Source organism: Zootoca vivipara, chromosome 4, assembly GCF_965207765.1.
Source record: "Zootoca vivipara chromosome 4, rZooViv2.hap1.1, whole genome shotgun sequence".
NCBI lineage: Eukaryota > Metazoa > Chordata > Lepidosauria > Squamata > Lacertidae > Zootoca > Zootoca vivipara.
Window position 1 is genome coordinate 36,932,901 of NC_142587.1, and position 25,896 is coordinate 36,958,796.

Consider the following 25,896-nt stretch of genomic DNA (forward strand, 5'->3'; position numbering starts at 1 on the left):
TGCAAATTTCTATTTTCCCTGCACTAACAGTCAATAGTCCACACAATTGCTACCTAATTCCCCAACAGTCACTGAAACCTATGCTCTGAACACATTCAAAACCACACGCATGCCTTTCAAAACTGTCTCAACCAATAGTCTGAAGATTAACTGAGTTACAAAACTGTCTTCCATCACTGGTCACCTTCTCTAAATATTACAGACCCTCCAAGTCTGCCTGTTTTCCAGGAACAGTCCCAGATTTACAGAGGCTGCCCCAGTTTCTGATTAGATCCCAGAATGTCCCACTTTTCCTTAGGATGTCCCTATTTTCATCGGAGAAATGTTGGAGGGTATGGAATAGGAAAGAAGAACACTCTGTTTTGAGGGAATGGCAATGGAAGCACTCCTTTAAGGGGGCAGAACACACCACCACCTTTTGTTGGAGGCCCCACTTGACCCTCATCATACCAGACTTCAAAGCCAAATTTAAAGTGGTGTGAGCTTAAGGCACCGAGCTGAAGCGGTGCAAAATTGAGAATATTCATAATTGATAAGATCCCATTTGGAGATGCCCAATTTCGGTCTCACACAGGGTGCCATATTACAAAAGACTATCAAAGTCTGCCCCTGCAAACTTGGTGGTGTGGTACTTAACAGCTTGGCACAGACAAGGTGGATTTTTTTTTTACATTTGGAGGAGTTCCCTGACATATGAGTTTGTAAATTGTTCGTCTAGCCCAGTATTGTCTGAACGGCAGCAGCTCTCCAGAATTTCAGGGAGGGTCTTTCCTATACCTACTTCGAGATGACAGGGATTAAAACAGAGACCTTTCCCATGCAGATGCTATGCTCCACTAGACTACCACTAAAGCTCAGGCTTGAACCCTTTAGCAAAAAGGGAAGACTGCAGAAGGGTGGGAAAGTGAAAAGGTAATTGTTTCCTCCCACCTACCAATTTCCCACAAGCTTTAAACTGTACACATCTAATCCTACTCCCAACCCCCTTCAGTGTTTGTTGGTAGGAGCTTTTAAGGCCTGGGATCCCTTTGAAGTTAAAAAGAGTTTGGTGGTGTAGAGGATGGAGTGAGGTTTAGATTGGAGGATGTTACTTCTAATCACACCCTCCAAGTACTCTCCAAATTATGAAAGGGCTTGAAACAGCTTAGAAGTATCTTGGAAGTAATAGATAGAAGATAGGGTGCAGCAGAAGGGGAGAAACAGCAATTCAATGAAAAATGGGATGGGAAGCCAATAAAAATGAGAGAAAAGATGAAATTGCATTTTGATTGTATATGTTAAAAATGTTGAAACTTAAGAAAACATAATGGGGGGAAAAAGAAGTATCCTGGAAGGAGGAGTAAAAGAATGTTCTGGGAATGCATGTGGCGAAGCACACATTCCCTGACTTTGGTTCCTGCCCTCTTTCCCACACTTCCCCACACACCATAGGGAGAAAAGAGATAAGCGCACTACCCTTCCTGCTCTGCATTTCTGTGTTAGATAAGCAGGTTCCTAATCACCTAACCTAGTCTGTGCCATTGGGCAATTTCATCATAGCACTAGGCTGCTGATGTTCAGGGTAAGTGGGCAAGAAGTTACCTTGGAGCTCAGCTTCTGCTCGGGTGGGGGGGGACTTATTGTTAATTATCTCTTTGCCTCAGTAATAGCTATACTGCTACATAACATTCTGTATAGGCTTTTGTAAAGGTAAAGGGACCCCTGACCGTTAGGTCCAGTCGTGGACGACTTTGGAGTTGCAGCGCTCATCTTGCTTTCCTAGCCGAGGGAGCCGGCGTACAGCTTCCAGGTCATGCGGCCAGCATGACTAAGCCACTTCTGGCGAACCAGAGCAGTGCACAGAAACCCCATTTACCTTTCCGCCAGAGCGGTACCTATTTATCTACTTGCACTGCGTGCTTTTGAACTGCTAGGTTGGCAGGAGCAGGGACCGAGCAACGGGAGCTCACCCCGTCATGGGGATTCGAACCGCCGACCTTATGATCAGCAAGCCCTAGGCTCTGTGGTTTAACCCACAGCACTACCCATGTCCCATAGGCTTTTGTACCCTCTCTGAAAGCCTAACACAGCTCATATTCCAGGAAAGCCAGCCGCATTAAGAACTATGAAACAGGAAGAAAGTACGGTGACTAATATACAATAAACCCCCACTAAGTGGAGACATCTGGCTTTGCTTTTGTCAACACTGATATATCTGCAAGCTTCAGATTTGTCACACAGATCAATATGTAACAAGATAGAAGAAAGGTTTTTTGTGCCATTTGTACAGTGAAAAACAGGTCAGTGGTGTCATTTAGGGTAGAAAGGCAAAAAAGCTTCAAAGTTTCAACTTCTTTCATCTGGAGATTGGGCCCCTGGAAGAGGGAAAATCTGACAACATATTTTGCTTATCCAACCAAGTACTGTATCATAAAGTAACACAAAATTCCTGGGAGCAAAAATGAAGACAAAGTCTGAGAAGGTATACCATAGGATTTTTGGAATTGCAAAACCTTTGATTGATATACAGTGGTACCTCGGTTTACAAACACAATTGGTTCCGGAAGTCTGTACTTAACCTGAAGCGTACTTTCCCATTGAAAGTAATGGAAAATGGATTAATCCGTTCCAGACCATTCATGGAGTACTTAAACTGAAGCATACTTAACCTGAAGCAAACTTTCCCATTGGTAGTAATGGAAAGTGGATTAATCTGTTCCAGACGTGTCCACGGAGTACTCAACCTGAAGCGTACTTAAACCGAGGTATGAGTGTAATTGGTTCCGGAAGTCCGTACTTAACCTGAAGCGTACTTAACCCGAAGCAAACTTTCCCATTGAAAGTAATGGAAAGTGGATTAATCCATTCCAGACGGGTCCGCGGAGTACTTAAACTGAAAATACTCAAACCGAGGCGTACTTAAACCGAGGTATGACTGTATACTCTTGCAAAGTACTATACTTTTATCACAGGGGAAAGTACCTTTTTTGTATACAGTATTTACATTAAGCAAGCAGCTTCCAATACAAATGAACAACTTTTATCTTCCAAGTGAAGTCTGTAGGATCCGTAAGATCCATCAGACAATAACCTTGTCTGAAAACCTTGTCAGACAATAACCTTGTCAGAAAATTCCTTGCTGTTCCCAAGGGCAAAAAGAAATCAGTCACCTTATTGACTTTTGCCACACAGATGTTGGATAAATTATCAAAATTTCCACTTATGCATTGATTTGAGGTGTTCTGGTACCCTGAGGTTCAACACAGAACAAACCCTGCCATCTTTTATGCTCCATCAGTTTTCGTGGTGTTGGACCAGTCCCTCTTCTTGCACTGTTGTAGAACTTTATGCACAGATATAATAAAAAGGAACAAGAGAAGAGTATTCCTAGACAAGTAAAATTAGAGCAGTCCTTTTACCCTACATGACCGTGATTTTTAGACTTGGAATAAACAAGTAACTTGAGAGGTTCCTGAAGGACATCAAAGAGAAGCTTAAAAATAAATAAATAACCTACATACAATAGAATCCAGGATGTGTACAAAAAGCACTGAGCTCTCTGGACTCAGAAAAGGTACACCCTCAAAACACTGCACTTTAATATTTCACTTAAAGAAACACAACACTGGAAATTTATGGTGATTTAAGAAACTCATACCCTGTCCAATCTGGTTTTCCTCTATCAAGTATTCAAGGAGACATTATAATCCTCATAATGTGCTTTGAAGGTACCGTAACGGCAAAAATAATGCTTTCTAGCTGGTAGCCACTGAGAGCCAACAGGATTTTCATGGTCCAGTACACTGTTTGTGGTTTTAGCCCTCCACCCCACCCCCACAAAAGGACACAAGTCAGTACAGTACATGCTTTGTATCATACGCAAATATCCCTCCTCTTTTACAGGTGAAGGGCCCCCAAAAACAAATCAGAGCCCACACATAAAAATAATGTGCCTGACAGGCAGAATATCAACAGGAAACTTTTATGATAATTGTATTTCCGTACGTATTGCACAGTCACAGCTACATTAAAATCCTAGAAGAAGAGTTTCAAAATAAACCAGGCAGTTCTCCACTATGTGATTCTTGAGGAAAACATACGCCCAGGAAAAACCCAAAATGACCTCAGAATGAACTAGGAAGTCCCTTCTCCATTTGAAGCAGGTTTTGGGTCTTCCTTTCGGTCTGTTTAACTTTCTATACAGAATTCAATCACTCTGGCTCCACTTATTGGCTAAAAACACTGAAAGATGGACACAAGCTTTCACAATGAAATTGCTTTGAATAATGCCAGCACATTTTGCTTAATCACTTTCATAGCTCTAGTGGTAGAGACACATTTTAAAAGAAGAGAGAGTTCAAAGTCTGGTACCCCATCTGGCACAAGTCCCTATATATTAGTACCTACTCTAACCACTCTTGACCACCCCGTTTCTCAAAGGGTGTGGTCTACAACCAGGCGGGTGGCCATGAGACCTTCTGAGACTGAGGCATGAGCACACAAAGTATTGTCTGCCTGCTGCTGCTGACTGAGTTATGAACTTTCTCTGAAACTTTGCACCCAAGTTTGTCAGTATCTCAGAGTGCCATTTGAATAAGCAGCAATACTGTAACAGGACAAATGATGGAAAAGGCCGGCTCAAATATAAATGTGTGTTTGAGTTCAAAAGAGTTTTAGTGAGTATCAGTGTCATCTTAAAAGCAACAAAAGCCAGTGCTGGAATCTACAGCTGCAATAACACTAACACCAGTTAAAACAAGAGTTAGTTTCACTGTGTGTGAACTAAAAGATTATTTGCAGCTTTGATGCCTCTGTGTGTCAGATAAGGCAAGCATATTTTATTTAAGGAAAGCATTACCTCATGCATATTCTGAATGAGGCTTATCATCCAATGAAGCCCAACAGCCTAGACATGGGTTCAGATTCTACATTAGCCACACACATACGCTCACACATGCAAAAATTCACAGTGTGTGCAGTCATACACTCAAGCAGAGGATGAAACTGGCATGCACCAAACAGAAACAGACAGACAGACAGACAGACAGACAGACAGACAGCATGGTGATTTTGCTCTCTGGGGTAGGACAGTGCCAATGTAGACCACTCTCTTTTACCCCTGTGAATCGCCCCCAGCAGCCAAATTACCCTGTTTCTCCGAAAATAAGACATAGCCATAAAATAAGCCATAGCAGGATTTTTAAGCATTCAAGGAATATAAGCCATACCCCAAAAATAAGCCATAGTGATAGATAGAAGGTCGGCGGTTCGAATCCCTGCAATGGGGTGAGCTCCCGTTGCTTGGTCCCAGCTCCTGCCCACCTAGCAGTTCGAAAGCACATCAAAGTGCAAGTAGATAAATAGGGACCGCTCCGGCGGGAAGGTAAACAGCATTTCCGTGCGCTGCTCTGGTTCGCCAGAAGCAGCTTTGTCATGCTGGCCACATGACCCGGAAGCTGTCTGCGGACAAACGCTGGCTCCCTCGGCCTATAGAGTGAGATGAGCGCCGCAACCCCAGAGTCGGACACAACTGGACCTGATGGTCAGGAGCCCCTTTACCTTTACTTAATAAAAAAATAAGACATCCCCTGAAAATAAGCCATAGTGGGGGGTTTTGAGGAAAAATAAATATAAGACGGTGTCTTATTTTTGGAGAAACACGGTATTGGTGGGGTTTGCAGACCACCAGAAGCAGCCTCCTGGCTGTTCTCGCAATGTGATGGGACACATCAGAAATCTACCTGCAGGCCTCTCTAAGAGCATCTCTGCAATAATCATCAGTATGTAGGCATGTGAGATTTCAGATCACTGATGATATTTTAGTGAATGGGGGGGGGAAACACAAACAAACAAACACACACACACACACACAAATTTGGATGGAAGTTACAATTCTTCTTTTCTTCTCCAAAGCAGGTTGATTAAAATCTCAGGATGTTCCCCCTCATTCTTAAGAGGCAACTAGATAATTTGGTCTTTGTCCTTTTGCATGGTTTATAATTTTGTTTACAATGTGTCTGGTTGGTTGGTTGGTGGTTGTCTTTTTAAACTGTTTATTAAACTTTTTATTGCACATAACATTGGGACAGGTATATAGAAGGTGAATAGTAGTAGTAGTTTAGAGATGTTGGTGGCGCTGTGGTCTAAACCACTGAGCCTCTTGGGCTTGCTGATCGGAACGTCGGCGTTTCGAATCCCCATGACAGGGTGAACTCCTGTTTCTCTGTCCCAGCTCCTGTCAACCTAGCAGTTTGAAAGCATGCCAGTAAAAGTAGATTAACGGGTACAGCTGTGGCGGGAAGGTAAATGGCGTTTCCGTGCACTCTAGCTTCCGTCACGGTGTTTCATTGCACCAGAAGCGGTTTAGTCATGCTGGCCACATGACCCGGAAAGCTGTCTGTGGACAAATGCTGGCTCCCTCGGCCTGAAGCGAGCTGAGTGCTGTACCCCATAGTCACCTTTGACTGGACTTAACTGTCCAGGGGTCTTTTACCTTGGCAACATAAGCTCTGAGACAAAGAGAAAGGCATGAACTCATTTCCTTGTGATTTGTACCAAACAACACACAAGGCCCAAAGCAACTGGTGAGTAATCTTGTTCTGTATATTTGTTTACTGCTTCTTGTTTGGTATTTTTGTCGAAGAAGAAAATGTATTTAAATAGGTGGCACTCTTTTTCTTTTCTTTTGTTGTCTCTATTCCAGCTCTGTTGGAGTTCCCAGTGCATACACACACAAAATAATATTCTTCAATGCCATCTACTGGCAAGACTTGGGATTCTTAAATTCATACATAGTATTTGAGGCCATTACTTTTCTTTCAGGGGAAAAAAAGCATGCTAGTTCTAATTTACTTGCAGCATTCTGTACGTTTCCTAAGCGCTTCTACAATCTATTTAGTAGCACATCCATTCTTACTACATTTGCATTAAATGTTTAGCATAACGTAATCAGTTTATTTCTGAGGGTTTTCTGCATAAACTGTTAAGTCACAAAAGATTTTCACAATGGAGTTTCCAGCTTGAGCACTGGGAACAAATTGGCCTCTGTTGTGGCTGGGTAAAGAGAAGACACACAACATGGTTTGGAGGCCCTGGAATGGACATAGCAGATATGCCAAGTTTCAGTTCTTTTCAGAGAACTAAAGTCTAGACAGACTGTGTACTAATCCTGTATTTCCCACATTTCCCCATCCCAAAATAAGACCATATCAATGGTTTGCTCTTGACACTACACATCTTCAGCTTATGGGAAAGAGTGTGGTGCGCAAGCAGACAACTTATTTCAGCTCTAATACATTCTACCTCAAATGACAGAGCCATCCAGAAAAATACTGAGGGAACTAAAAACATCCATGGCGTCATGATAAAACACTCTAAATAAGGAACGAAAACACATTCTGTTTCCTAGCAGATCTTTTATTAGTACACAAATACTGCTCCCATCAGTGTATTATCATCAGAGGGATGCTATCCAAGTTGTCCAAAAATACTGTTTTAAATTAGCTGTGTTCAAAATCTTTTAGAGATAAAAAGCCTTCCAGAATACTTTAAGTAGAAAGGGAGCACATTTGCCTCAATAAAGCTGGGTTATAGTGTTTATTGAAATAATTTTTTTAAAATATATTTTCACTACCTTCTTCAGGCAATTGATGGCATAGAAACAGTTTTAAGTGCCAAAATCTTTCCCCACGTTAAGCATTCTGACTTTTCTAGAGGGTTGCACTCACACGAGGAATATAATTTATGACCCTAGTCCCCCACAAAACAATAAAAACAGTTAAATAAGTGTGCCAGTCCTTACAAACCACTACCAGGAAGCTATGGAATGTTCAGGACTAGAATGAAGTATGTGTCCTGGGACATGAACATGTGTCCTGGGACATCCTTTGGCACAATACAAAGAAGAAGACTGAGACTGTGTGATCTAGCTTGTGGCTTCTCGTTTTTCTCTTGATTGAGGTGGAGATTTTCTTCTAACTCAAATAACAATTGTCTCTCAAAAGGTAGCAAGTATTACTGGATACCTAGCAGGTAAATGAGATTTAGGCCTTCGTTCTTTATACCCAATAAGCCAATGTTCTGTTAAGAGGAAGCATATTTGCAAGAGCCAAAAATCTTCACTGGTGGGGTGTGTAGCCAAGAGGAGCAGAAAAGCACCCCCACCTGACACACCAAGGCCAGGAGCCAGAAGCAACCTCAACCACCACAACCCTGAGCCACAAATGCTGCTCCCAGCAAAGCAGGGTGGTGGTAGAGGGACTTATCTTCTCAAATAGCCCATGGCTTACTATGGCCGACATCAGCAGAATACCATGTTAAACAGTTGTCCTATACGAACAAAATTAAGTCTGTTCTCATGTGTTCTGCATATGTCAATGATTACATGTGCTCAGGAGGAACATGCCTTCGGGTATTGAGCCAAGAGTCACTGTGCAACACCAGGACAATTGGGCATTCAGGTACGGGGGAATTATTAATTAGGCAGCATCAGAGTAATCAAATAGATGAACTGTTCTCAGGAGGATTATGCGCAGAGGCAGCATTTCGATTGGACCAGCAACCACGGGACCAGCAACAGAGGACAGGTGGGATTGAAACAGATAGAACAAGGAACACCATGCTAGTGCCATGCAGAGGAGGAAATTTGGCTGCAATAAGGAGAGGGGAAAGCGATGGAACTTAGGCAGAGAAGCAGGGAGTCTAATTAAAAGGGGTTGGGAGGTAAATAAGACTTCACTTAAAACTTCTTTGAGGAAACAATGTGGGCAGCTTGCTTGAGATTTTAAAGAAGGGAATAAGAGCAGAATCAGAGAAAGAAATCAGGACACAGGTATTACCTGTTTGAAACTGTGCATCAGGAGGTCATTCTGTGGTGCCAGGTAACCAAGGCAAGTTTTTGTGCATTTATGAAAGGAGTGCTGGAGACAAGCAAATCCGGAACAGAAAGAGAAATGATTAGTGCAAAAGGCATAGGAAGGGAGAATCTACTGCCCAGTTTAGGAGCCGCAGGTGCAGGACATGCCTTGCAGCATCACCCCCATGGCAGAAGCACTGCTCTTGACTCCAAGAGGCACATGGTCAGAGTGCACCAGTGAATGTCTATATTATTATTAATAATAATAATAATAATAATAATTTATTTATACTCCGCCCTTCCCAGTTCAAAAACCCGGGCTCAGGGCAGCTAACAACAATTATTACTATTTGTAATTACTAATTGTAATACAACATAAAAGCAGCATAAAATACAGTATAAAAGCATGAATAACAATAAAATTCAAGTTCAAGAATCAATTTGGGGGAAATCCATCCAATAAACATTAGATAATCACCAGGGCTAGCTGGCTAAATTAGACCTACTTGGGCCAGCGAGGAGGCCAGGGGAGAATTAGCTGTGGGGTCCCAGAGTGGATAAGCTTCATAAAAGCGGGGAGGGGGGGAAGAGAAGGGAAATAAAAGATCAGGCTGAGTTCAAATTAAAGGCCAGGCGGAATTGCTCTGTCTTACTGGCCCGGCGGAAGGAGGTTAAATCCTGTAGGGCCCTAATCTCATGGGACAGAGCATTCCACCAGGTCGGAGCCATCACTGAAAAGGCCCTGGCCCTGGGGGAGGATAGTCTGACTTCCTTAGGGCCCGGGACCTCTAAACTATGGTTATTCATGAACCTTAAGGTCCTCTGCAGGGCATACCAGGAGAGGCGGTCCCATAAATATGCTACACATTTCCTCACTGCACTGGCTTCCTGTTCCTCCTGATTTCGAAATGGATCTCAGAGAGGAAGTTGGGACTGTGCTACTCTGTCAAGTAACAGAGTTTCCTTCTTACTTCCTTGCCTCAGTTCCCTTTTTAACATTGCAGCCAGATGCCTGAACAGCAGGATGCTGGTGATCTGTTCTCTCACAATCCAAAACTGCTGCTACTTCTTTTTCTTCTTTTTAAACTATATATTTCTTCTTTATTTAAATCAATGCTGTGACTACAAGCTGCAGTTTTACATATAGATCACAAGTGACTCAAGCCATACACCCTGGTTTCTGTCAGTGGATGGGAAAAGCAAGTGGTGTTCATGACATTTGGAGTGCCCTCTGCTGGTTGAGAGCTGAATGGCCCCAGACATCAGCCACAAACCCCAACCTCCACTGTTCATAAACATCACAATAAGCTTGGAAGGACAGACTGTGAAGCTGAGGCTCCAATACTTTGGCCACCTCATGAGAAGAGAAGACTCCCTGGAAAAGACCCTGATGTTGGGAAAGATTGAGGGCACTAGGAGAAGGGGACGACAGAGGACGAGATGGTTCAACAGTGTTCTCAAAGCTACGAACATGAGTTTGACCAAACTGCGGGAGGCAGTGGAAGACAGGAGTGCCTGGCATGCTCTGGTCCATGGGGTCACGAAGAGTCGGACACGACTAAACGACTAAACAACAACAAAGCTTGGCACATAAAATGTGTATTAATTTTAAAAGAAGCAGGCACAGAATAAGGCATATGAACCACTGCCAAGATTTGGTTACAGGTAGGTAGCCGTGTTGGTCTGGATCGAAGTAAAATAAAAAAATTCCTTCAGTAGCACCTTAAAGACCAACTAAGTTTTTATTTTGGTATGAGCTTTCGTGTGCATGCACACTTCTTCAGATACAGTGAAATGGAAGTTTCCAGGCACTTATGTAGAGAAGGGGTGGGGAGGGGTGGGGATGGGGAGGGGGGATCACTCAGAAGGGTGGTGGAAATGGGTGATTGACTGACTGATAGCTGTTGATGACCGCAAACGACTGCAAATGGTTTTGCATGAAAAAGCAAGGGTTGAGATGGCTGAAGATCGCTTATCATGTATAATGAGATAAGAACCCGATATCTCTGTTCAAACCAGGTCCCTCCATGGTTTTGAGCTTGGTGATAAGTTGCAATTCAGCAACTTCTCTTTCCAGTCTATTTCTGAAATTCTTTTGTAGTAAGACAGCTACTTTGAGATCTTGTATAGAATGTCCTGGGAGATTGAAGTGTTCTCCTACTGGTTTTTCTGTCTTCTGGTTCCTGATGTCAGATTTATGTCCATTTATCCTTTGGCGTAGGGTTTGGCCTGTTTGTCCAATATAGAGAGCTGAAGGGCACTGTTGGCATTTGATGGCATACACAATGTTAGAGGATGAGCAATTAAATAGTCCTGAGATGGTATGTTGGATGTTGTTGGGGCCAGTAATGGTGTTGTCTGGGTGTATGTGGCAGCAAAGTTGGCATCTGGGTTTATTGCAGGCTCTGGTACCAGTGTCCATGTTAAGTCTGGTGGTTGTATTATTGTGGGTGAGGAGTTGTTTAAGATTGGGTGGCTGTCTGTAGGCAATGAAAGGTCTTCCTCCCAGAGCTTGAGAAAGGGAGCGGTCATTGTCCAGGAGAGGCTGTAGATCTCTGATGATGCGTTGTACTGTTTTAGCTTGGGAGCTGTATGTGATGACTAGTGGTGTTCTGTTATTTTCTTTTTTGGGTCTGTCTTGCAGCAGGTTCTCTCTAGGTATCTGTCTGGCTCTGTTGATCTGTTGTTTAACTTCATCAGGTGGATATTTTAGTTCTAAAAAGGTTTGCTGTAGATCTCTTAGGTGAGATTCTCTGTCTGTAGAGTTGGAACAGATGCGGTTGTAACGTAAGGCCTGGCTGTATACGATGGATTGTTTGGTATGTTTGGGATGGTAGCTAGAAGCATGTAGATATGTTTGTCGGTCAGTTGGTTTTCTGTATAAGGTGGTGTCTATACGTCCATCCTGTATTTTTATAGTAGTGTCCAAAAAATGTATTTCTTGCATAGATTGGTTCATTGTTAGGTTGATGGTGGGGTGAAAGTCATTGAATGTCTGGTGGAAGGTTTCCAGGGTCTGTTGTCCATGTGTCCAGATAATAAAAATATCGTCAATGTATCGCAGGTACAGGAGAGGTTTGAGTGGGTAGGAGTTAAGGAAACGTTGTTCTAAATCTGCCATGAAGATGTTGGCATACTGTGGGGCCATGCGGGTGCCCATGGCTGTGCCGCTGATCTGGAGGAACAGGTCATCACCAAATTTGAAGTGGTTGTGGGTAAGGACAAAGTGGCAGAGTTTGGTAGCAAAGTCCGCTGTGGTTTTATCTGAAATGGTGTTCCTTATGGCTTGTAAACCATCATTGTGTGGGATGTTGGTATATAGAGATTCCACATCCATAGTGGCTAGTATAGTATTGTTAGGAAGATTGTTCAAATATTGTATTTTCCTCAGAAAATCTGTGGTGTCACGTACGTAGCTGGGAGCACTGATAGCATATGGTTTCAGAACAGAGTCCATATAGCCGGAAACACCCACTGTAATGGTGCCAATACCTGAGATGATGGGGCGTCCTGGGTTTCCTGGTTTGTGTATTTTGGGTAGAAGATAGAAAGTTCCTGGCCGAGGTTCCGCTGGTGTGTTTGTGAGGATCTGTTCTTGGATGTGTAGGGGTAGCTCCTTAATAATCTTGTTCAGTTCTTTTTTGTATGCTTGTGTGGGGTCTGAGTCCAATTTCATGTAAAAGGCAGTATTGGAAAGTTGTCTGAGGCCCACAGACAACTTTTCAATACTGCCTTTTACATGAAATTGGACTCAGACCCCACACAAGCATACAAAAAAGAACTGAACAAGATTATTAAGGAGCTACCCCTACACATCCAAGAACAGATCCTCACAAACACACCAGCGGAACCTCGGCCAGGAACTTTCTATCTTCTACCCAAAATACACAAACCAGGAAACCCAGGACGCCCCATCATCTCAGGTATTGGCACCATTACAGTGGGTGTTTCCGGCTATATGGACTCTGTTCTGAAACCATATGCTATCAGTGCTCCCAGCTACGTACGTGACACCACAGATTTTCTGAGGAAAATACAATATTTGAACAATCTTCCTAACAATACTATACTAGCCACTATGGATGTGGAATCTCTATATACCAACATCCCACACAATGATGGTTTACAAGCCATAAGGAACACCATTTCAGATAAAACCACAGCGGACTTTGCTACCAAACTCTGCCACTTTGTCCTTACCCACAACCACTTCAAATTTGGTGATGACCTGTTCCTCCAGATCAGCGGCACAGCCATGGGCACCCGCATGGCCCCACAGTATGCCAACATCTTCATGGCAGATTTAGAACAACGTTTCCTTAACTCCTACCCACTCAAACCTCTCCTGTACCTGCGATACATTGACGATATTTTTATTATCTGGACACATGGACAACAGACCCTGGAAACCTTCCACCAGACATTCAATGACTTTCACCCCACCATCAACCTAACAATGAACCAATCTATGCAAGAAATACATTTTTTGGACACTACTATAAAAATACAGGATGGACGTATAGACACCACCTTATACAGAAAACCAACTGACCGACAAACATATCTACATGCTTCTAGCTACCATCCCAAACATACCAAACAATCCATCGTATACAGCCAGGCCTTACGTTACAACCGCATCTGTTCCAACTCTACAGACAGAGAATCTCACCTAAGAGATCTACAGCAAACCTTTTTAGAACTAAAATATCCACCTGATGAAGTTAAACAACAGATCAACAGAGCCAGACAGATACCTAGAGAGAACCTGCTGCAAGACAGACCCAAAAAAGAAAATAACAGAACACCACTAGTCATCACATACAGCTCCCAAGCTAAAACAGTACAACGCATCATCAGAGATCTACAGCCTCTCCTGGACAATGACCGCTCCCTTTCTCAAGCTCTGGGAGGAAGACCTTTCATTGCCTACAGACAGCCACCCAATCTTAAACAACTCCTCACCCACAATAATACAACCACCAGACTTAACATGGACACTGGTACCAGAGCCTGCAATAAACCCAGATGCCAACTTTGCTGCCACATACACCCAGACAACACCATTACTGGCCCCAACAACATCCAACATACCATCTCAGGACTATTTAATTGCTCATCCTCTAACATTGTGTATGCCATCAAATGCCAACAGTGCCCTTCAGCTCTCTATATTGGACAAACAGGCCAAACCCTACGCCAAAGGATAAATGGACATAAATCTGACATCAGGAACCAGAAGACAGAAAAACCAGTAGGAGAACACTTCAATCTCCCAGGACATTCTATACAAGATCTCAAAGTAGCTGTCTTACTACAAAAGAATTTCAGAAATAGACTGGAAAGAGAAGTTGCTGAATTGCAACTTATCACCAAGCTCAAAACCATGGAGGGACCTGGTTTGAACAGAGATATCGGGTTCTTATCTCATTATACATGATAAGCGATCTTCAGCCATCTCAACCCTTGCTTTTTCATGCAAAACCATTTGCAGTCGTTTGCGGTCATCAACAGCTATCAGTCAGTCAATCACCCATTTCCACCACCCTTCTGAGTGATCCCCCCTCCCCATCCCCACCCCTCCCCACCCCTTCTCTACATAAGTGCCTGGAAACTTCCATTTCACTGTATCTGAAGAAGTGTGCATGCACACGAAAGCTCATACCAAAATAAAAACTTAGTTGGTCTTTAAGGTGCTACTGAAGGAATTTTTTTATTTCACTGCCAAGATGTTAAGCAAGAATGACACTTAAATTTCTGAAATTTATTTATCTATCATTTATTTTAATTTAATAGTAATAGGGAGAAGGTAAGAGTTGATACATGCTAAATTGAAAAAGAAACCAAGTAAATTACTAAGATTGATGTCTGATTGTAAATTCTTTATTATAGTGAACATGATTCTTTGAGTATCAGGGACAGGCTGGATGACAGGATTGGTGGGAGGCAGCAGGTGGGGAACCCCCAAGGGAATCCCCAGAGAAGGAAGGCTAAAAGCCCATGGATTAGTGGTGGAACACCAAGGAGATGTCAGGGGGACAAGAGAGGGAGGAGTTGTTGGCTGCTGAAGGGGCAAGAAGAGGATTTAATGAACAGGAAGAGCCTGTGACAGGGAGCAGTTTCAACTCAGAGGCTGAAGCAGAGGAGGAGGGGCAAGAGGCTGCAGAGGAATACAGGGAGCCTGCCTCTCCTACTGTGACAAGCTCCCCTCCACCCTTGTCTCCAAGAACATACAGAGTGATTCATAGAGAGGAACAGAGATTAGAGGTGCCCAGACGCAGTTTGAGGCTGCTTGGGAAACATCCAGCAACCATAAAGGGAGTTGAAGGCAGGGAACTGTCAGTGCTGGCAACTGCTCTATAGGGGCAAGAGATACTGGGAAGTGTTGCTGAGTTGTATGCCATTTCTCTGAATAAAGAGTTAACTTCACTGGCAAACTCTGCTTCTTGCTTGCTGACCTGTGTCTGAACTGTATTGTGAGAGAATAGTTATTTATTATTATTATTATTATTATTATTACTTCTTCTTCTTCTTCTTCTTCTTCTTCTTCTTCTTCTTCTTCTTCTTCTTCTTCTTCTTCTTCCATTTTGAAACATTAAGATTTTGAAAAATAAATGCACCAACACAAAATTGAAAAGTTTAACTTCTCTAACTGTGCTATCCAATATGATTTTGCTGTACCTGTCTGATTATGGTTCTAAATCATTTTACGTGTATATTCAAATGCAGAACTAACGATTGCCATATAATGGCCTCTCAACTAGCACATGCTAATGGGGGAAAAAACAACAATTAAACTATGGTTTAATCTGGGCTGATATATGGTCAGACAACACAAGCTATTCGGAATAGCCTATTCCTAAACAGCAAATACTGTTCCAAACTCTGCAGGGGGAAGAATTGATGCTTTTGAATTATGGTGCTGGAGGAGACTCTTGAGAGTCCCATGGACTGCAAGAAGATCAAACCTATCCATTCTTAAGGAAATCAGCCCTTAGTGCTCACTGGAAGGACAGATCGTGAAGCTGAGGCTCCAATACTTTGGCCACCTCATGAGAAGAGAAGACTCCCTGGAAAAGACCCTAATGTTGGGAAAGATTGAGGGCACAAGGAGAAGGGGACGACAGAGTACGAGATGGTTGGACAGTGTTCTCAAAGCTACGAACATGAGTTTGACCAAACTGCGGGAGGCAGTGGAAGACAGGAGTGCCTGGCGTGCTCTGGTCCATGGGGTCACGAAGAGTCGGACACGACTAAACAACAACTAACTATTTTTAATTCTTCTGAATCTTCAGTATAGGCATCCCCCCCCCCCCGGCAACCATTAATTTTTGCTTTTGAATGCTCTACACATTGTACTGTGACCTGGCTTGCCTTATCAAAGTATTTCAAATATGCACTCATCAAACATTAAAACAAGGAAGTGCTGTAAACTTTATTTGGCAGGAAACTCGTTCCTTCTCTATCAAGTTGAAGCAAATACTGTTCCAAACGCTGCAGGGGGAATAATTCCAAACACGTTTACAGACTACCTTGTTATGTCCAGTTACTCACCTTTAGGCAGGACACCCCTTTGTGCTCAGTGTGGGAGAATGAGCAAGGGGACAAGATGAGAGTTGCTGCAGGCAGTTGTTCAGCTTTGTTTCAGGCCAATCACACCACAGGCTGAGCATGACCCACTGATTGATTTGATTAATCCTCTAAAGGCCAACCCTGAAGAAAAATAAAGGTGGCCAGATCAAAGGGCCAACGTGCATTTTGCCTTCTCTTCCTTCTTGCAATGATGTCTTACTCAGAGTCTATTAGCTCTTTTGTTCTGCACATGGACTGGGCATCAGCTGACAGGGCCAGGAAGAAATCTGATCAACTTTCTGACTGAGAGTCAGAAGCTGAGGATTCTGCTTCTTTCACAGCAAACAATTCCACTCCTGGAACCCTGTGGTTGGTCATGGAGTTTGTTCTCCTGTTGGAAGACACCATAGCTCACTGGCAAAAACATGCATTGCACACAGGAAGACCCAGGTTCTCCACCTGAAGATAATCTAGGTGTCAGGTCTGGACGTTCTGTGTCTAACAACTTGGGAGATTTGTCACTTGTTTGTTTGTTTTTTTAGTTTAAATTCTTTATTGTTTTAATATTTTAAAATACAAACTTGGTAGCAAAAAAGAAAAATGCATACAAAAATTACAAAAGATACACAAGGTATAAAAACTCACACAAAGATTACCAAACAAAAAAGAAAAAGAAAAGAAATATGTAGACAACAAAAAATATCCATAAAAACAGCTCTTCCAATTATTCTCTCTGTAATTTATGTTATTCTTATTTTATCAAACATTTGTGAATACTATATCTGCATATCATTACATTTCTTACAATTTATACCAGGTTCAACCTAAGTCTGCTATTAGGGTTTCAGATATTCCATTTTTCAATAAATATTCTTTAAACATCCTCCATTCCTCCTGTGCTTTTTGTTTCGTTTGTCCTCTTAACCTTCCTTTGAGCAATCTTCTAACATTGTGTATGCTCATAACATTGTGTATGCTCATCTTCTAACATTGTGTATGCCATCAAATGCCAACAGTGCCCTTCAGCTCTCTATATTGGACAAACAGGCCAAACCCTACGCCAAAGGATAAATGGACATAAATCTGACATCAGGAACCAGAAGACAGAAAAACCAGTAGGAGAACACTTCAATCTCCCAGGACATTCTATACAAGATCTCAAAGTAGCTGTCTTACTACAAAAGAATTTCAGAAATAGACTGGAAAGAGAAGTTGCTGAATTACAACTTATCACCAAGCTCAAAACCATGGAGGGGCCTGGTTTGAACAGAGATACCGGATTCTTATCTCATTATACATGATAAGCGATCTTCAGCCATCTCAACCCTTGCTTTTTCATGCAAAACCATTTGCAGTCGTTTTCGGTCATCAACAGCTATCAGTCAGTCAATCACCCACTTCCACCACCCTTCTGAGTGATCTCCCCTCCCCATCCCCACCCCTTCTCTACATAAGTGCCTGGGGACTTCTATTTCACTGTATCTGAAGAAGTGTGCATGCACACGAAAGCTCATACCAAAATAAAAATTTAGTTGGTCTTTAAGGTGCTACTGAAGGAATTTTTTTATTTTGCAGCATAGTCATCTTGTCTCTAGTGTTTTCATTAAGTTAGCACTTCTCTGTAGTTACTTCTAAAATAATGGATTAGAAATATCAGCGGACTGAGATCTTTGTAACTTTATAGTTTATACTTCGCAGTTAGCTTGGTTTTCGCTGATAAACCTTTGCTCTAACTCATTTGTTGTTGTTGTTGTTTAGTCGTTTAGTCGTGTCCGACTCTTTGTGACCCCATGGACCATAGCATGCCAGGCACTCCTGTCTTGCACTGCCTCCCGCAGTTCGGTCAAACTCATTTAGTGCAACCCTAATAACTTCAAGTTCACCTGTAAAACAATAATAGGCAGTAGGGGTGTGCATCAACTATGCGTGGAGGCTGAATAATAAGGCAAATTGTAGTGACTGAGCTGCAATTTACATGCAAGAATGCATAACCTCTTGGCTACCTCTAAATTATTTTAAGCTCAGAAAGAGCATGCAAGCAAAGCTCTGCTCTCCTCTGCAAGGATCACGGAGGCAAGTGAATCCCTATTACTTCCCACATAAAAAGTCCCTGAATCTATCTGTCTCCACCAGGTCAGCCTTAATTTAATCCACTTTGGCCAAAGGGAGAAAAGTTATTACCATTTTTTAAATTCCCCATTATAGTGAATGGGAGTCACAGAGCTTCATTTTATACAGAACTTCTTAGGAGCTGAATTACAGATCAAAGTGGAGAGTATCATAGAGCAACACAACAACACATCAAAAAAATAATAATGAAAACTTCAGTAATGGAAAGTGATGGTCTGACGTCTGCCAACAGCTAGGAGACTCCACCCCCTTACTCCCAGGATCAACATCATGAATCAAACTGGTCCCTTTCAGTAGCCAGTGACATATTTGCTGCTCCAGTGCTTCTTTTCTCTTCCCTCCCCATTCGTGTGCCCTTTTATATCACTGTAAACCTGCAAGCAAGTGCTATCTTTTTTAAAAAAAAAAAAAATACCTGTACAGTACTTTGAAAATTCATAACCATGCAATTTATGCTTCAAAGAGATAATCAAAAATACACACACACCACACACACACACATATACACAGATGGTCAGCCAGAATGTTGCAGTAAGGAAAAAAGAACCAGATTATTTTGAGGTTTGAAAATATTTTTTTTCATGTTTGCACTCACCATATTTTCAATTGACTCCAGATGCAACCAAAAAACACCACATTCCTTGGCCAGCCCAAGTAAAACAGGAAACTGCCTCCGATAGTCATGCTTGACTTCTAATTTTAATGTTGAAATTTTAGAATGAGCTGACCCTTATTTATTTTTTAAAAAAGTATATTCTACCCAATTTACAAAAGAATCTCAAAGTGGCCAACTAATCCAAAGCATCGCTCCCTACTTCAACCCCAATCCTAGTATCAAAATATTAACATAAGAAATGCAGTAACAAATTCCAGGACAGCCATCAGAACTAAACATCAAAATAAACCAGAAAAAAGAAAATAACCAAAGGCCTTTTCAAGCAGACATGGGGTGCTGCAATGTTTAATGCCCATTTAGAATCACACAAATGTATCATTGCAGAGAAACAAATATTGAGTTAGATCCAGACTTAGTAAGATATTTCAGTGGGTCTACTGCTAAATCATGACCAAACGCTGGATTAAGATAACTGGTCCCACTAGAAGAAGGGCTTCTGCTGATGCAACAGGGCTTCCCCCGCTCTGCTTCCCCCATGCCTCCTCATAGTGTCTTGTGGGGGAGGGCTCAGGAGGAACCTCCCCCCCCAGCAGTGCATAGGAGGAAGAGTGGGAATATCATTCCATCAGCACATGCAGAAAACTTAACTACTACATTAAAAGAGAATGTTTCAATCTATGGTTATGGCTTTTTCTGCAAGGAATACCGTAAGGCAAATAATTCTCTGAGATGCATGGTGTGTTTAGCAAATTAAATTCACAGGGAGTTCTTAAAGATAAAAACTTGTTTTAAAACATGGCCTACATTTGCACAATGAGTGAAGCAATATTTCCAGTATCTCATGAATAGCATTTCTCAGAGCTTTTTCCTGTAAAATCTATTAGTGTCTGCAAAGTATTTAAGAATTATACATCTGTTCTTCCTTTGTGACTACAATGCTTATAAACTGGGTGACTTTCCACAAACGTCTAGCAAGGGTGCCTTCTAGAATATTAAAAGCAAACTGCAAAATTAGTCGTAACTAATTTAACAATACAGTAGCTAATTTAACAATAAAGTACAAGAGTCAGTCTCGACATTAAAAAACAAAAACACAGCTCAATAAACAAGCATCATTTCACAAACAAGATGCAAGATATTTTCACAATGCAACACCTGTTTTGAGTAACAATTTTTTAAAAAGCAACACTGGATACACAATAGCATTATTAAGGGCAAACTAGAGTTAAATTTGTTTAACGCTTGCTCGTAATTTTATCTGACAGTGAAAATAGGTGATGAGAGAAACGTTGCCTATTAAGGCTGAAGGGGACAGTACTTCGGATCTCCACTGGGTGGCATCTGAGAACTGCACTAAGTGATGTCAAAAAGTGAAATGAAAGTTACAATAAATTATACCTTCGTTCAGAATTATCCATTGCCACATAATCAGGCAACGTGGCAGGTGTGCGTTTGCCCTTCATTCCACTTAAGAACCATATTATGATGGCTTCTGGAGAGCAAAGGGCTTCCTCTGACCAGGCACCTGCATTTCAGAATTCATTAGGACTATCTGATACATCTTTCTGGAATACTGACGATATAGTTTTGGATCCAGGCTGTTAGTTGAGATTAACAAGCATTCCAAGTTACCACAGTTGCTGTGCAAAGGAATGCATAGTCCTAATACGGCAGCACACAGAACCATCACGTAGAGCGAGTGCTGTCCTCTGAGAACTCTTGGTATGACCCGTTTCCATTTGATCTTGTAAGGCCTTCCTATTCATTATATATAAACTATTTTTTTTCTATTCTTTTATAAAAGAAGTCCTGATAACAGAAGAAGAGCAAGAATTTACATCTAGAAATGAGATATTCCCATTAAACACAATCAAGAAAATAAAAGGTTATAAAGGGGGGGAAAGACAGATGGCAAGTAATACACAATTATTTCCAGAGAGATAGCATTAGTCTGTAGCAGCAAACGCAACAAAGAGTCCTGTAGCACCTTAAAAATACATAAGGATTGTATTTATTGCAGCATAAGCTTTTGCAATATATATGTATACACACACTCTCGTATATATGTATACAAACATTAAAAATGTAAGGCGTGAGTTGAATGGCAATGGGATACAAAAAGTACAAGCGATGATCATTCGATTAGAATTTAACACAAATATTAAATGGGCAAAGTAATCCTTTTACAGCAGCCGATTGGTGATAATTTACTCAACATGTCTAAAATGATCTTGTTAATATCTGTACTGTGACAGGAAGCTGTTGTATCTACTCAGACACAGATTAATAGTACTGGATGTCTTGGTGAACTGAAATTATTTATCCATCAAGATATGGAAAATGTGACTAGCACTAAATTTCTCCCATGCCTAAGTATACAAACGTGGCCAATGATACAATGAACCGGTCAATTTGCCAGCGTTAACTTTTCCAAGAAGAGTTCTTTCAGGGGTCCAGACATACACTGTCTGACAAGCATGAAAAATAACTTATTTAGAACCCGATGACCTGTTTTGTGATAAAGTAGTAATAACTAACCTTACAACTCTGTGTTTTGTCTACTTGAACCATAGTGCATTAGTGCATTTTGGTAGCAACTGGGGTCCTCCAGAACAGTCTGCTCTCTCATAAGAACAAAGGAGACTTGTTTATTTGATTTGGTTTTTTGTTTCATATATACATCACAAAACACAGTTATTTCAGAGGATGTAAAAAGACCAGGCATGTCCAACAGGTAGATCGTGATCTACTGGTAGATCACTGGATGTCTGTGGTAGATCACCGGTAGATCAATGGCTTCCCCCCCCCAAAAAGAAGCTAAAAAACTTTGGCTCCCCTAAAAAAACCTCAATTGCCATAACAATAAACTCACATTTCAGGTCCCTCATCCTGTGTAATAATGTAACTGCTGTACAAGCTCTGAATACTTATTTGAAGAACTCTTGATCAGCTTCAATCTGTCAAACTTAATCTGTTCCGAAATGCACATTCGTAGGTCGAAAATTTCGTAAATCGAAAAGTAGATTCCCATAGGGGGAAAAAATCGTAAAAATTGGTAAATCAGGGAAACCGCATTAAAAAATTCGTAAGTGGAGGAAACCGCATTTAAAAGCGCCAACGGTTTCCGTTCGGATGTAGAAAAATTCGTAAGCATGCGGCCATTTGTCCCGTTCGTAAGTCAAAAACATCGGATGTCGAGTAATTCGTGTCGAGGGACCACTATAAACCACTCTTCATGTATCCGACAGCGTATGCATTTGGGTGCAGGATGGAATTAATCAAAATAATGGAAAGGAATGAAGAAGTTTCTTTTTGTAAAATACGTCTTCACACTCTAATATTATAGAACTTCTCACAGAGTTTTTTTGTTTTGCTTTTAAGATTGAAATAAAGGCATTTTCTGTCTTGGCAAACTAACAGCAAAATAAGGCTGGGTAAATGGGCAAGATTGCAACTTCAGTAAATTCCTTTAAAAAAAATCCCAAGTGGGTAACTTCCAAAAATAGTATTGCATGCTTTAGAAATTTTACTCGTGTCCGGAAAAGCCTTAGAAGGAGAAAACAAAAAGCAAACTATTGTGTTTATATACCTGATGTAAAAGAATTAAACAGATTGCAATGGCGGGTTTGTGACGTCCTGGTAAATGAAGATGGTAAATGAGAAGATTACCGATACTTGGGACTACTTGTAAAGTTCTGCAAATTTGTCTCTTGCACATTGGCTCAATTTTGTTGTGCATTCTGCAGCATAGTTGCTGCTAGGAACACAAGCCACTTGATTATGATTCCGTATGGCAAACTGTTTGTGCAGAGTGGTGCAATGAGGTTTATGCTGGTTTACAAAGGACCCCTGTGGCAAAATAATAGCTTTTGTATTATATGATGAAAATAATTTTGAGCTATGCTTCGGTAAAGTGGTCTAGTGCAGGGGTGGCCAACTTCCAAGAGACTGCGATCTACTCACAGAGCTAAAAACTGGCATTGATCTTTTTGGGGGGGGGGGTCAAAGTTGTTGAGCTTTTTTTTAGGAAGGAAGAAAGTGACATTGAGCTTTTTTCTAGGAAGGAAAGCCCTGTTTGTGGTGGTTCAGGTCATTTTAGGGGTGCAGGGCAAAGGTGATGAAGTTTATGCACACAGGCAGGTACACTAAGCTACAAATCATTGCAGCAGGACTACAAAAGGAAATGAATAATTCAAACCAATCAACAGAATTTTTTTTATAAAAAAAACCTCATTACAGAATTATTGTGCTGGAGGGAATAATTCAAATGAAAATCTGCATGAACTAACATTTCAAGTGAAGTGTTCAAGGTTAACTTAATCTGATTGGGGGGGGGTGTCATTTTTTCCTAAATCAGAGACATGATTTGATATCATTTCTCAAATTTGCCACTGGAATGGGGAAGCCGCTCTGGAATCTGAAAATCTACACACAGCAGCAAATGCCATTTCAAAGGCACGCAGCGGGCACTGGAGCGACTGCTTTCCTGGGAAAGGAATGTGCTCTGCACCAGCTCTGATAGTGGCTGAGCTCCTGGCCAAATTTCAGGACCACCTAGTAGGAGCGTGTCTGCCATTCCTTCCAAACCAACCTTTTCCTTGCTCCTAGCATGTTTAGTGCTAACATTCTCCAACTATGTGGATAGGCAAGGGGGGAGAGAGAGAGCTGGTATATGATGCGAGCCTGGCACAAAATATGCCTTTCCAAAGCTCAGAATGATTAGTTTTACTCCACACTGAAATATTTATACACTACTGTGCTAAATCATAAATATTATGCTTAATAATAAAACTGATACTGACAACCCACTAAAAACTTGGCTGTTGCAAAGTTCCAAGCCCTTGTGCCACTGCTCTATCTCACCGGGCGTCAAACAGTCGGACTTGAGTCTGAGTCAGACAGTTCCAAAATCTACGGTCTAAGTTACAGGTGGTACAGCAGAGAAACAGACATCCTGCCCTCATGCGTTATACCTGCGTCCTACTTTTCTACTGTTATTAGCTGTGCAAAAAACTTTAAAAGTAGACTGGGCCATAGGAAACCATCCAATTAGATCAGAGAGCCATCTACCAATCTGTCTAAATTAATTTTAAGATGTATTTTAATTAATTGATGTCTGTTTTTATGCACACTGTGTTGTTTTTATGATGTTAGCTGCTTCGGCCGGGGAGGGGGGGATACAAATCAAATTTATTATTATTATTATTTATTTCATATATCTGAAACAAAATAAAGACACCGACAGCAAGAATGGGTTGTGTGTGTACTTTTGGGGGTTGGGGTGGGGACATAAGCACTTGTGCTATATGATAGCAAACATTATTTTAAAACATTAGAAAGAGAGAGACCACAGCAAGAGGTTTAGCCTGTGGGTGGGAAGGAAAATAAAAATGGTTACACCTCCAAAGGGGTCACTTTTGCTTGCTCAACCTGCTTCAGCCAAGAACCTGCACCCAGAAACATTTGGGACCTGTGAAAAACAAAGAAAGAAGCAAAAGGAGCACCACAAGGTGGAGTGTTTTTTTTTAAGGCCCCAAAATAGTCTTGTTCAGCATGAAGTCCACACAGAGTCTAGTAAGGAGGTGAGATGGAAAGGTTGGGATCTAGAAACCATTAAGCAGCTTTGTAAGCTTTCAAACTGTTGCTTGGGAAAACACAACTTCTCTCTCTGTCTCTTTCTGCGAACATGCACATCCTAATAAAATATTCTGGGGCTGCCCTTCAATTCAGTAGCTGACTGAGTCGACAAATACAGCAAGACCCGTAGCAATCGGAAAGGCATCTGTGATTTCCTAAAGCTTTGCAAATTAGCACTTTAAGAAAGTTATCAAAACACTAACACACAAACACCATCTGTTGTGCATTCCATGTTCAAAGCTATGTTTTATGAGCATCGCTTTCTACTGCCACATGATACGTCCTACCACAGTCGGTTATATTCAAGCTGTTGTTAAATCTGCTGGACTCTGCCGTGGAAAAAAGAAATATGGCTCTCCGTGCAAAAACTGGCAAATGGTTGTGGAATTCTAAGTCCCGCGCCATGCATTCAAAATAATTATCTCATAAAGTCAATGTGATGGTTAAACTAGATGTGACACTAAATAATATCACTTGACATACTGTTTATCATTTTTTTAATTGGTAAAAGACATCTTTGGGGTGGGGCAGGTTTTGGGACCATGGTACATTGAGAAGCGGGTTAACCCTCTCATCTTCCTAAAATGAAAAGCAAGCACATTCTCTCCTAAGTCCTTCCAGTGCCCAACTCCAAGTAAGAAAGCACAAACCGGAGCATGAGAAAGATTATGCATTTTATTAGGCCATTCAAAGTGTCACATTGCTAAAGCCAGTCATGACCGCAGTGCAGACATTAGCTAGTACATAGTTTTGTCAAGAATAGGTCAATCCACACCTGCCATGGCTCAAGTTATTTGCAATAGTCAGTCTTCTGTCTTTATAGCAGCCAGTTACCGTACTTTACCATTTCCCCCAAGTGAAGTTTGAGGTAGATCAAAAGAGAGTATACTTAATAAATGGAAGACTGAATAAAGCTGCAAATTTGCCTCCTTTGTACCCCAAACTTGATGGCAACAGCACACTACCATACATTGCAAAGCCACCGGTTAAATGATTCAGTCTGCAGCTAATCCCAATCCAACGTCTTTTGAAATGTGTTATAAATAAGGGTAGCATACACACTGCATAAATTCCCTGTAACCTTTTGAATGTTTTGTGCCATTGTTTT

The 25,896-nt window shown here is 41.5% G+C and overlaps 1 protein-coding gene across 3 annotated transcripts in view; it reads right to left on the bottom strand.

The window, feature by feature from the left end:
- ARHGAP6 (Rho GTPase activating protein 6) overlaps positions 1 to 25,896 on the bottom strand; it is a 192,617-nt gene that overhangs the window by 131,454 nt on the left and 35,267 nt on the right. The gene's annotated exons all lie outside the window — the stretch shown is intronic.